The 14,057-nt window shown below is 43.9% G+C and overlaps 1 protein-coding gene across 2 annotated transcripts in view; it reads left to right on the forward strand.

Moving 5' to 3' along the window:
- Positions 1-14,057, forward strand: part of CARHSP1 (calcium regulated heat stable protein 1) — a 55,710-nt gene that overhangs the window by 37,475 nt on the left and 4,178 nt on the right. The gene's annotated exons all lie outside the window — the stretch shown is intronic.

Consider the following 14,057-nt stretch of genomic DNA (forward strand, 5'->3'; position numbering starts at 1 on the left):
TATCATCTGTGATTTTTAGAAACTCCAAGTGATGTTTCCTACTGGCTTCATGAGACCTCCAGAATGGAGGTCATGAGACCTCCAATTTTTAAAAAGGGCTCCGGAGGTGATTCTGGCAATTATAGGCCGGTAAGCCTGATTTCAGTACTGGGAAAACTGGTTGAAATGATAGTAAAGAACAGAATTGTCAGACACATAGATGAACATAATTTGTTGGGGAAGAGTCAACATGGTTTTTGTAAATGGAAATCATGCCACACCAATCTACTAGAATTCTTTGAGGGGGTGGGGAAGCATATGGACAAGGGGGATCCAGTGGATATAGTGTACTTAGATTTTCAGAAAGCCTTTGACAAGGTCCCTCACCAAAGGTTCTTAAGCAAAGTAAGATGTCATGGGATAAGAGGGAAGGTCCTCTCATGGATTGGTAACTGGTTAAAAGATAGGAAACAAAGGAGAGGAATAAATGGTCAGTTTTCAGAATGGAGAGAGGTAAATAGTGGTGTCCCCCAAGGGTCTGTACTGGGCCCAGTCCTAGTCAACATATTCATAAATGATCTGGAAAAAGGGGTAAACAGTGAGGTGGCAAAATTTGCAGATGAAACAAAACTACTCAAGATAATTAAGTCCCAGGCAGACTGCGAAGAGCTACAGAAGGATCTCTCAAAACTGGGTGACTGGGCAACAAAATGGCAGATGAAATTAAATGTTGATACATGCAAAGTAATGCACGTTGGAAAACATAATCCCAACTATAAATATAAAATGATGGTGTCTAAATTAGCTGTTACCACTCAAGAAAGGGGGGAGGGATAGCTCAGTGGTTTGAAAATTGGCCTGCTAAACCCAGGGTTGTGAGTTCAATCCTTGAGGGGGCCATTTAGGGATCTGGAGCAAAAATTGGGGATTGGTCCTGCTTTGAGCAGGGGGTTGGACTAGATGACCTCCTGAGGTCCCTTCCAACCCTGATATTCTATGATTCTATGATCTTGGGGTCATTGTGGATACTTCTCTGAAAACATCCACTCAATGTGCAGCAGCAGTCAAAAAAGCAAACAAAATATTGGGAATCATTAAGAAAGGGATAGATAATAAGACAGAAAATATCATATTGCCTCTAAATAAATCCATGGTACACCCACATCTTGAATACTGTGTGCAGATGTGGTTGCCCCATCTCAAATAAGATATATTGGAATTGGAAAAGGTTCAGAAAAGGGCTACAAAAATGATTAGGGGCATGGAACAGCTTCCATATTAGGAGTGATTAAAAAGACTGGGACTTTTCAGCTTGGAAAAGAGATGACTCTGGGGGGATTATGATAGAGGTCTATAAAATCATGACTGGTGTGGAGAAAGTGTTATTTGCTCCTTCTCATAACACAAGAACTAGGGGTCACCAAATGAAATTAATAGGCAGCAGGTTTAAAACAAACAAAAGGAAGGATTTTTTCACACAACGCACAGTCAACCTGTGGAACTCCTTGCCAGAGGATGTTCTGAAGGCCAAGACTATAGCAGGGTTCAAAAAATAACTAGATGAATTCATGCAGGATGGGCAGGGATGGTGTCCCTACCCTCTGTTTGCTAGATGTTTGCTAGATGCTGAGAATGGGTGACGGGATGGATTACCTGTTCTTTTCATTCCCTCTGGGGCACTTGGCGTTGGCCATTGTCAGAAGACAGGATACTGGGCTAGATGGACCTTTGGTCTGGCCCAGTAGGGCCGTTCTTGTGTTCTTATGTTGTGCTTATATGGTGCCCATATTGGTGCCCAGCAGCATCACAGGTTTTCTTTACAGATGAGTGTTTAAGGAGTAATTTATCCTGCTCTCTGGGTTGATTTGGTGGCCTGTAACAAGCCTCCACTAGTAGCCTTCCTCGGGTTTTGTGAGTTAGGAATTGATCCTTGTGCATTCAAGGTCCTGTAGTTCTTAGTTATCAGTGATCCTAAAACTGGTGATAGTGTCTTTAACGTAGAGTGACCCTCTCCTCCCCATCTCTTTTACCCACTCTCTCCTTCCTGAGCAGGTTATAACTGACGATTTTAACATTACAATCATGTGAAATATCCCACCAGCTATCAGGAATACCAGTAACCGCAATTTTTTTCTCATCAATGAGAATTTCCTGTTCCTCTCGCGTGTGTCCCACACACCTAGCATTGGTATATAAGCAACTGAAAAATTTCTTCTCTTCACATCCTTTCCATATTGGTTCAATTTGTTCAAACACATGGAGTTTGAGATTGTACCGTGTTTGCCTCCTCAGCACCTCCCCTTGTGTTGATCCTTCAGTAATTCTTTGTTTAAATAGGGGCACTTATTTACTCTGGCTCCACCTGGCTCCTATTTCAGTGATACTGGTGGTGTAGAAGTTGGAGCAAGTGCAGTTCTTGATAAATATGTATCACATCGATAATGCAGCGTCATGTGCGTTATTAACCTCCCTTACGCCTGCCAGACTTGCAAACAATGCATGTGCTCTTGAAAACATATCTCTGGGTGAAGTGCTTTTCTGCTGGAGCTCTTCACTGCACTGTCTCCAGTAGTGAGTGTCTGCAGGTTCAAGCCCCATTGATGGTGGTGGTCATGATTTATTTGTATTTCAGGAGTGCCTAGAGGTCTCAACTTAGATTGGGGCCTCATGCTAGGCTCAGTTTGGCTCTGCACAAACACATTGGAAAAGATGACCCCTGCCCTGAAAAGCTTATAGTTGAAATAGAGAGGGCAGACAGAGAGTGGGAGGGTAGCAGGCAGGCTATTGGCAAAGATGGGAATTGAACATCCGTCTCCTGAATCCCAGTCTAGTGCCTTATCTACTGAACCACCCTGCCTCTCATTTGTGTTTTACTGAGTAATTTCAGGATTGGCTCTTTTTGCCTGATGATCCCACTGTTACTGGTGTCCAGTTTTTCTGAATCCATCATGGTCTGATGCAGAGTTGCTTTATGTTTTCCTTCCAAATACTGTTTTATAAGCAGGTTAGCAAGTTTAACACTTCTAAGTTTTGTGGGACTGGAAGGCTGTATATGTCTAGGGTCTAACTCTTCTCTCATTGAAGTAAGTGGGAGTTTTTCCATTGATATTAATAAGAACAGGATTGGGCCTTTAGTTTAAATGTTCAGTTTCAGATCTACAGTTTTAAAATAGTTGACATTTCCCTCCCTCTTATTAATATGTGCAATTACCAAAGTGTTGAAGATTTCAACAAGTTCTGTGTTCTTTAATTATTCTGAAGTATGGTTCAGGTAGGTGGAAATAGCTTTTGTGGTTGAAAGTGAATGGAAGTGTCACTGTCTCTTTCTTCTGACACCAGGCAGTGCAGAAACGATGATTTAATAACTCTTTGCTTTTCAGCATCTTGCATTGGGAATTAGAAACACTGTTCTTCATTAATGGGCATTGCTCATTTCAGGAGCGTTGTATAACCCATAATGGCTCAGTAGATTCTAATGACTCAGTTATCATTATACAGTGTCACTTTCAACATACGATCTGTGTTTACAGGGGTTCACTTCTTCTGTGTGCTTTTCAGCCTCCGGCCTCTCTCACGTGAGATTTGACTAGGAGTGGCATGAAACTGGTTGACCAGGTTTGCAGCACAGACATTTTGGAACAAAACTTGAATCCTTTATCTGCACTCACCAACTTTAGGGGGTTAGATAAAAAGGGACCCCACTGAATTTTGCTCATCTCTACAATGCGGGAAGCTCAGTGGATATTCTAAACAGCAAGTGTTAATCTGGCTGCTTCTCACCACAGATGAACATTACTTTAACTTAAAACCAGAAGCCCTGATTTTAAGGTAAAGAAATGCAGTGTAATGCTTGGGATTTTGTTTTGTTTTTCCTGAGCAACTTTGGTAAGATTGTCTGATCCTCTTTTATTTGCTCCCACAGCTGTGAGGAATAGCAAGGTTACGTTTCAATGCAAGTGTGTGTCATAAGTCCATCGAACTAAAAGTATCTCATCAAATTAAACCATTCTTCTGTCTGTTTTACCTACCGTTGTAACAAGTAACTCCTAAGTTTACTAGAGTTGAAAGAGATCAGAGGGGAGAAGTTCTCTGGTTCAGTTTGTTTTTACTTTGATAGCACTTGTGTATATTCGGTTTCACTCTTTCTACTGGTACAGGCAGTCAGGCCCTGATCCTGCAAACTGTTCAGCTTGGGCAGAACTTGAGGCCCATGTGGAGCCCGGTAGTAGTGGTGCCCACAGCAGGTGTGTGGTGGAATTTCCCTTTGGAAGCATTTCTGAAATGATGACTCTCAGTTGTGTCTGATGTGAAAACTCAGTATTGCCTGATGTGTAACCAAACCAAAGGCTGATCCACAAAACTCGTGGTGTCTACTTTTTCTGGGCTTCTGCATTAAGTATTGATTCCAGAAAACCAAGTACCTTTATTGAAAAGCTTCCTTGAGATTATTGGAAAGGCTTAATTTTATTATAATGAAAAGTAATTAAACTAGAAAGATGTTATGGCCCACCAAGTGCTGTAAGGTTTTCATGCACTTTGTCATTGTTTAGAGCTGGGCTTGAAAAATCCACTTCCCAATGGGGGTATGAAACTTTCCCTGGCAGGGTCTTCTAATCCCTTCTCTTCTCTAACCACAAGGCAGTGCTTTAAAATGAACCACTATCTCCAAGGTAACGGTGTTATTGTAGCAGCAATGATTATAGCAAATTTTCTGTCCTTGTGAATATCCTATCTCCATTGTTTTGGTTTCATAGCCACCAATTGAATGGGGGCTAACGGAGGCTCACATAAATGCTGGGTTCTTGACTGTCATTGAAGCATAACAACTCATATGACTGTAATTTATTCTTTGTTCTCCATCTGTCCTTCCCAAAAAGACTGGGCGCAGTTCCTGATGGATGACAATCTGAGGGCTTTGAAGCTTTTGTGTGGTAGTCACTAGTAGAGGAGATCCCTGCAGAGCTTGCTTGTCAGCAGTTTCCCAAACCATCCTGCTGGTGCAGGACAGAATAGCCAGGGAAGTGTGTGAAGAGAACAAGACAAGCTGCTGCATAGTACGAGGTACATACTGCAGCATGTGCTGGTCCCTTGGGGCTGGGGAGTGCCCATGGTGATGGTTGCTAGTGTTCTAGTGAGCATTAGGGGGCACGCAGTGAAGGCTTGTTTATTGCCCAACCCTGTACAGTGCAAAGCAGGATTTGGCCCTAAACTGGCTTGACTGTAGAGGTGAGACTGGAAGCTAGTTCATCAGAGCGTGTTAACAAGTGAATGAACCATCTGCTTCAGAAAACACCACTGTAGGAGCAGCTGATCCCATGGAATGGGAAAGTGATGTATCTTGCTTCTGTGGCTTTCTGCAGTTTATTAGAACTTGGCTCCAATGAGGAACGGCTGCATTTCAGAGACCTTCACACTGTCCTTCAGGCTGGAATTTCCTGACCACAGTGTTAGTGAACCAGTTCTCAGAACTGGTTCTCTGTTTGCATTCCCTACTCTTACCCCTCTCCCCGCCCCTCTGCATCATAAACAGTCCTTGCAGAGATTCCCTGGCTTGCTGTAGTTTCCTAATGTATTGGGGCATGAGTTCTGGAAGAACTAGGTTCGTTACGTCCGTAACTAAGGATGCTATATTAGCCAGAAACAGTTTGTAAATGGGGATACCCTGGGATGCATTTCCATTTCAGGCCACACATTCATACGTCTGCGATCAGAAGAGATTACTGAAAGGCAAGAGTTTTACTTTGGGCCATGACATCCTCCTTTTACATCTAGATGTCACACTCCTGTTGCATGAAGGAAATCAGACATTGCCTTTGTTACCCTTCCAGGCTCTTTGGCAGGAATATAGGGATTGTCTTTTTCAAACTCCTCTTTGACTTGCTGTCAGTTGAGTTGCAAGACCAGCATCTTGCCTTAACACCCTTTGGGCTGTTCTTGTACCTGTAGAGTGGGGTATAAAATCATGTATTGGAGACATGAGAAGTAGTAATTTTTCTCCGGAAGGTGAGTCTAGTTCTGAGCTGAGGGACAGAATTGAAAGTGAATATTCCAGCAAAAGAATCGAAGCTTCAGCACCAAGGGAACTCGCAGTGCAACAGCTCTGAAATTGTCTTGAATGGAGAATGTTTCTTTGCTTATTGGAATCTGCCAGTTTAGAACCTCATTGAGGTAAGCCTGGCAAGTGTGACCGTATCCCTTAAACAACAGAGAGCTACCAGGCTTATACTGTGGTGTGATTCTTCTTAAAGCACCTAACCTGGCCGTGGTCTTTCTCACTGCTTTTCAAGTTTAAAGTGTTTGTATTAGCAGGGGTTTGTCCAAGTGCACAGGTCATAATGTTTGACTGAGCGCTCAGAACTTCTATGGAAGCAAAAAATGAGGACTCGGCAGTGAGTTGTAGTGATGCTCTGTACAAAACACGTGTTGTTAATGGCTACATACCATCTGTTGCTGTGCACCAGTAATGAAATCTGTTCATGTTAAACTATAATTCCATGGAGTTGCCATCCCATCGCTATACCGTATGAACATGCCCAAAGGTGGACCAAGCATCCCTTTGGATTTTTATAGCCTGTTTTAGACTCTTCTCTCTCTCTCTCTCTCTCTCTCCTGTTTCTCTGCTCCATGAAACACATTAGCTGAGTCACAGGTTGGATTTTATCATTTGAATGTCCCAAGTGACTTTTTGAGTGGCAAAAGGAAGCAGAGAGCTGCTCTGCACAGCCCTGCCTCTGTTACATTTTAAAAGGAGATGGTCCTGAACAATATTCCCCAGTCGGACCTCTTGTCTCCTTAACCCTCTGCCCACCGGAATCTTGGGGTGTTGAAAATCCAGATCTGACTGTTCTGATTTGAGTCCATTGCTGGTTCTGAAGTACCGCAGGCAGGCTGTGGCTTTGCCTAGCCCAGGGCTGCAGTCTGTCTTCTTTCCACACTGCCAGTCAGATGGGTTGCTTTCATTGGTATACTGAAATATCCAAAGCTGGATCTGTTATGGCAGGTAGAACTAGCTCCCACAGGAAGAGGGGGAACAAATCATTCAATGTTATTTGGAGGGGTATGGAAATGAGCAAATTAGTGAGCAGGATTTTCCGTAGGTTTTTCTGCCATTCATGTATTTTCACACATAATACTAATGCAAAGTGGACTTCCCATTGAAAACTACAACGGTATGTGTCCACAATGGTGTTGATAATAACCCAACCCTAGACCCCTGGTCTGCTGCATCCCAAGTAGCCAAGAGAAAAGATGAGTTTTGTGGCATGTTCTGCGGGCTGACAATTCTGTGGCGTGGTCCAAGGATAGGATAGCAACTACAGTGTCTCACATGGGCAAACAGGCAGCTATTGAGGTAGCCTGACCCCAAACCATTTGGGCCTTCTTGGGCCAAAACCATGGCTGAGCACTGGTGTCATGTTCTCTGTGTGGTGCGCTGCTTAAGAATGTGGCATGCCTGACTAATCTAATTGCCTTCTATGACGAGATAACTGGCTCTGTGGATGATGGGAAAGCGGTGGACGTGTTGTTCCTTGACTTTAGCAAAGCTTTTGACACGGTCTACCACAGTATTCTTGCCAGCAAGTTAAAGAAGTATGGGCTGGATGAATGGACTAGAAAGTTGGCTAGATTGTCGGGCTCATGATCAATGGCTCCATGTCTAGTTGGCAGCCGGTATCAAGTGGAGTGCCTCAAGGGTCGGTCTTCGGGCCAGTTTTGTTCAATATCTTCATAAATGATCTGGAGGATGGTGTGGATTGCACCCTCAGCAAGTTTGCAGATGACACTAAACTGGGAGGAGAGGTAGATATGCTGGAGGGTAGGGATACGATACAGAGGGACCTAGACAAATTAGAGGATTGGGCCAAAAGAAATCTGATGAGGTTCAACAAGGACAAGTGCAGACTCCTGCACTTAGGACGGAAGAATCCCATGCACCGGTCCAGACAGGGGACCGAATGGCTCGGCAGCAGTTCTGCCGAAAGGGACCTAAGGGTTACAGTGGATATGTAGCTGGATATGAGTCCACAGTGTGCCCTTGTTGCCAAGAATGCCAATGGCATTTTGGGATGTATATGTAGGGGCATTGCCAGCAGACCGAGGGATGTGATCGTTCCCCTCTATTTGACATTGGTGAGACGTCTGGAGTACTGTGTCCAGTTTTGGGCTCCACACTACAAGAAGGATGTGGAAAAATTGGAAAGAGTCCAGCGGAGGGCAACAAAAATGATTAGGGGACTGGAACACATGACTTATGAGGAGAGGCTGAGGGAACTGGGATTGTTTAGTCTGCGGAAGAGAAGAATGAGGGAGGATTTGATAGCTGCTTTCAACTACCTGAAAGGGGGTTCCAAAGAGGATGGATCTAGACTGTTCTCAGTGGTAGCTGATGACAGAACAAGGAGTAATGGTCTCAAGTTGCAGTGAGGGAGGATTTGATAGCTGCTTTCAACTACCTGAAAGGGGGTTCCAAAGAGGATGGATCTAGACTGTTCTCAGTGGTAGCTGATGACAGAACAAGGAGTAATGGTCTCAAGTTGCAGTGGGGGAGGTTTAGGTTGGATATTAGGAAAAACTTTTTCACTGGGAGGGTGGTGAAACACTGGAATGGGTTACCTAGAGAGGTGGTGGAATCTCCTTCCTTCGATATTTTTAAGGTCAGGCTTGACAAAGCCCTGGCTGGGATGATTTAGTTGGGGATTAGTCCTGCTTTGAGCAGGGCGTTGGACTAGATGACCTCCTGAGGTCCCTTTCAACACTGATATTCTATGATTCTATAACTTCATCTTGCAGGTGGCCTCATGATGCAGCCCCACCTTGGATGTGTACATGCAGAGAGCTTGTTCTAAAATCTAGGCACTTACCTGTGAAAGTTCTGTCCTTCATGCTCATGAGTGTTCTAGCTATTGGTCATCAGTTTCCTGCTTCTAGTTCAATGTCACTGTTACGAAGGTGGGACGTAACTGGCATGGAACAGGCATTCTCTTCGGTAGCTAGGGACAGTCTCATAGATGGTTCTGAATATCAGGACATGGACAGTCTGTTCACTAGAGAGCTGACACCAAGAGCTGGGAATCAGGGTGAAATATGTCTCTGGAGACTGCTTCGCACCATTTGGAGCTTTTTCTGGGGTTGTGGCTTTATTCAGTGGCATCAAGTGTAGGTTTCTTTGGAATTGTGGCTCGTAGAACGAAGCATTGATTATTTAGCAGGGGGCTCTGTTGTTGTTATCGAACCTTCCCCAGGTGCAGGGTCTGCTTCACAGTGGTAGGGCAGAAATCCCTCAAAAGTTCCAAGGTTTCTCTTTGTGTGGTTGGCTCAAACTCCATTAAGGAAGGTGGATTGGGCAACTCTCTCTTTTTGTCTTGGCTTCCATGGCCCCTTGTTAGGTCATCCCCTCTTTTGTTGATTGCAAGACTGGAGCAGTTTGCCTGGGACTGAAGTTATCTGAAGGCATTCAGGTTTGATAACCCAAGTTAGCTCTACTGGTGTCTCCTGTCTTGCTACTCAATAAAAATATTAGTGTTGTAGGGGTATTAAATGAGTTACAAAGTGTGCAAGATACACAGATCTTAGAAGCATTGAAACTAGCTATCTAGGGCAACTCTCGGCCATGCAGGATTGTTCCTTCTGACATATTTTGACCACACTGAAAACACTTACACTAAAAGGTTTCCCTTTGACTTTGTCTCTGTCCCTGGAGGGCTAACTAGAGCCTTACTGGTATGAATAGCGACTGTGAGACTGTAACAGTCCATATTTAGACAATTTTTTAATAAGAGCCCCTCCTTCGATTCACGTGCAGGCCTCCCTAAAAATAGTGCAGTATAAGATACTCACAATCATCACAATGGTATTGTGATGGGAAACGAGAGTTGCCAGATAGCATAAAACTTAATATAGATGCTCTCGGTTCTACCCGGAGTCAGGAACAACATTTTCTATTTTAATATTTTTGGCTGAGATTTTTCAAAGTCCCCTAAGGGATTTAGATGCAGAATTCAATTTAAAATTAAAGGCAGTTGGTGTCCAAATCCCTTAAGTAGCTTTGGACAAACTCAGCCTTATTTTCAAATATTCATCAGTCCATAAGAACAAGACATCTTTGTGTTTTAGCCTCCTAGCAGATCCTCTACTAGATTACATCTATAATCTGGATTGCATTTAATGCAAACGTAGTCAAAAAGAAAACAGCTATCACATACTGAAACACTTTGATTCTTTTTGCTTAGTTTATCTGATCTCTTCACGTTCACTTGATTTCCAAAACTAAACTTATTGCTCCCGCCTGTAACTCAAAGAAGGGTTTCAAAACAACCTTTGAATTATCCCTTCATCTTAGACTCCATCACTCAGTGCGTTTTTCCACTCCCTCTCTACTGCTGATTTGTCATCTTTCCCATAGCTATATACTTTTCTTTTTGCCACCAATGGAGAGACTAATCCGGCTCGAACATTGCTGGCTCTTTAACATCAAAATATCATTTAACCATGTCACAAGGCAGGAGCAATTCTCTGTCCAGTGTTTTGCAGCCTGTTTGTGTACTGTGGACACAAAGTTAACATTGCGATATCCAGTGAGACACGCAGCGGGAAGATGAAGGGGAAAGAATCTCCATTCAGTAGGAAGCCAAGCGCATCAGTGTGTGAGAAATGAAATCTGTCTGCAGCCCTGGGCCATTCTTGCTGGGTCAAAAGGACTGTCCTGTTTTTGATCAAGTAACTCTATGTCAACAGGAAGGGGAAGGGGAAGAGGAAGATGTGAGGCAGAGAAGCATTAGAGGGAGGAAGCACTTAGAGCCTTTCTAGGGTGGAGTGAGATTTTTCTCATAAACTTCAGTCTCCTGGCATGTCGGTTTGTATAAGGTTAGAAGACAAGCACAAAATTGATGCAGTCAACATAATGCTCAAACATTTCCTGCCTCTCTTACTAACAATAGCGTAGATTAAACTGAAACTGGACGATGGTTCCAGGGGTCTAAGGACAGCCCACTGTAAAACTCTCATCACACGGGCTGGACACTTGCTGTTCTTACTGGTTGGGCGTACTCACAGACACCTCCATTTTGGAGTACGGTCACCAGGAGTTAATTTTGCCTTGAACAGCATGCCAAGGCAGTTCAGAGCAGAATTAGGATTCTTAGGATCATACTGGTAAAATGTAAATGGATTCTAACATTGTGGAAGGAGAAAGCAGCAACTAGCTTTGTCCATTGGGTTAATTAACTTAAAAGAGCTTGGGTCAGAGTAAGTCCAGCTTTATTAAACTGACAATTTATGGATTACAATGATGCCAGCTTCTTGTTCTCTGTGTGGGCACCCAGTGGGCGAATAGCTGTGTGGATAGAAAAGGTAAGATGGTAATGGAGAGCATAACCTTCAGCCTCTGTACCCCTCCCATTCACTCTTCTCCCTAACACGTAGTCTGCACTGCAGGCAGGTGCAGCTCTCATGTTATGTGCATGTTGGTGCACATGCTCTGGATTATTAGGAAAAGCTTTCTGTTAATGTGCACCTGGTTTCCCTTTCATCTCGAGAGCTAGCCACATACATGTAACTATACGTATCATTCAGATTTTATCGCTAGTCAAACATCAGTACAAAATAATAAACCAATAGATGTTAGCACTGAGGGTAATCTTTTTTCTTTTTTTTTTCCCACTCTGCTTGGACAAGAACACAAGAGACTTGATTGCTTGCTCTGTTGCTCGTGTACTTAGCACATTGCTGCTGTGTTCAGGGTTTGCAGGAGGCAGTTCAAATCCTTTCCGTCTAAGGCTAGTTGTCAGTGTCTCTTTTGAATGCCTCAGCATGCACAGAGTTTAGATCGATGTCACCTGCGTTCAGAAAAGTTTTTAAAGCGAAAGCTGATCCCTATTTGCGGAGCAGCTCCTTCAGCCAAACCGACGACAACGCTTGGGAATGGCACCAGTTTGGATTGAAGCCTGTAAAGCAGTGATGTGACTGCATGCGCTCAACACCTAGCATGCGTGTGTCAGTGAGATGGAGGTGCTTTTGGCTGTCGGGATGATGAGTAGATGCTGCTGTGTTTCCAACCCTTTCTAACTCTGCAGCTGTCGCTTTATAAAATGTTGCCTGGAGTTGGCAGAGTGTGTTTGAAGCCCCATAGAAAAGAATGCATCACTGCTCTTTGCTCCATTGCTTCCACTGGTACAGGTTGACCATATCTTTTCTATTTATATTTTCTGTATGCAGGTGATGGAGTCTTGAATTAATGCTTTTGGTCACTGTTTTAGGTATTTTATTCTGTCGCCTGGAGTCCCTTACCAGGGGGCTGTGTGTATTTAGTGGTTGTGCACCAGTGCCTTTCACTGAATGGCATTTGGTCTGCTCAGGTGCATCTCTAGGCCCCAGGGACACTGGCGGACAAAAGAGAGTGTGAGTTTTGTTGCCAGTAATAGCTAACGGGGATTCTCTGTTAGCCCAAATAATAGAAGCCTATGGGCTGTTCGGAGCTGATGGTCCTCAGGTTTGTTCCTCCTGCACATGCATGATAGGGTGTGACAGTGGAGTTATAGCAAAGCTGCTGATTTTGTTACAGCTTATGGCCAATTGGCATTCACCGTTGTGCCTAGACTACATCTGGGATAGCATGGCCCAGTGCTGAGTCCTTTAGGTAAGTTATATTCCCCTCAGGTACTTATTGTAAAAATGCCATCCCCAGACGGTTAGTGATGAGTGGAACATGAGTCTTCTGTTTGAATGACTCAGGCTGATTCATATCAGGCTTATCTCTAAGAGTATGGCTACACTGCAGTAAAACCCCTGTGGCTGGCCCGCATCAGCTGACATGGGGTGTGGGGCTATAAAATTTCAGTGTAGATGTTCACGCTTGGGCTGGCTCTGGGACCTGCAAGTGGGGAGGGTCCTAGAGCCTGGGTGCCAGCCCAAGGCTAAATGTCTACGCTGTAGTTTTGTAGCCCCAGAGCCCAAGCCCCACATGGGCCAGCCGCAGGAGTTAAATTACAATGTAGATACACCCCTTGTCGTAAATATAAAGGGAAGGGTAACCTCCTTTCTATATACAGAACTATAAAATCCCCCCTGGCCAGAGGCAAAACCCTTTCACCTGTAAAGGGTTAAGAAGCTAGGATAACCTTGCTGGCACCTGACCAAAATGACCAATGAGGAGACAAGTTACTTTCAAAGCTGGGGGATGGAGGGGACAAAGGGTCTGTGTCTGTCTGTGTGATGCTTTTGCCAGGAACAGAAAAGGAATGGTGTCTTAGAACTTAGTAAGTAATCTAGCTAGATATGCGTTAGATTATGATTTCTTTAAATGGCTGAGAAAATAAGCTGTGCTGAATGGAATGGATATTCCTGTCTTTGTGTCTTTTTGTAACTTAAGGTTTTGCCTAGAGGGATTCTCTGTGTTTTGAATCTAATTACCCTGTAAGGTATTTACCATCTTGATTTTACAGAGGTGATTCTTTTACTTTTTCTTTAATTAAAATTCTTCTTTTAAGAACCTGATTGTTTTTTCATTGTTCTTAAGATCCAAGGGTTTGGGTCTGTGTTCACCTATGCAAATTGGTGAGGATTTTTATCAAGCCTTCCCCAGGAAAGGGGGTGTAGGGCTTGGGGGGATATTTTTGGGGGGGAAGACGTCTCCAAGTGGTCTCTTTCCCTGTTCTTTGTTTAACACGCTTGGTGGTGGCAGCAAAGGGTTCAAGGACAAGGCAAAGTTTGTACCTCGAGAAAGTTTTTAACCGAAGCTGGTAAGAATAAGCTTAGGGGGTCTTTCATGCAGGTCCCCACATCTGTACCCTAGAGTTCAGAGTGGGGAAGGAACCTTGACACCCCTAGTTGAAGAGCAGCGACAAAAGCTGCATCAGCTCATCTGTCAGTGCTCATTAGCTCATTCTCTGAATTTCCCCACAGCACCTATTGTTCTTCAGTGATGCCCAGATTAACCCTTTGACACGGGGACTTTGGCTTTCTGGTGCCCTGTAGCACTGTGCTAGTGCTGTGATGCTGCATTGACAGTCAGGACATCTCACATTTGTATCTAAGCCCCTGGGAGCAGCTTGGACTGCCATGTACATAGTAAGAGTGTCTTA

This window comes from Chelonia mydas, chromosome 10, assembly GCF_015237465.2.
Source record: "Chelonia mydas isolate rCheMyd1 chromosome 10, rCheMyd1.pri.v2, whole genome shotgun sequence".
NCBI classification, from domain to species: Eukaryota; Metazoa; Chordata; order Testudines; family Cheloniidae; genus Chelonia; species Chelonia mydas.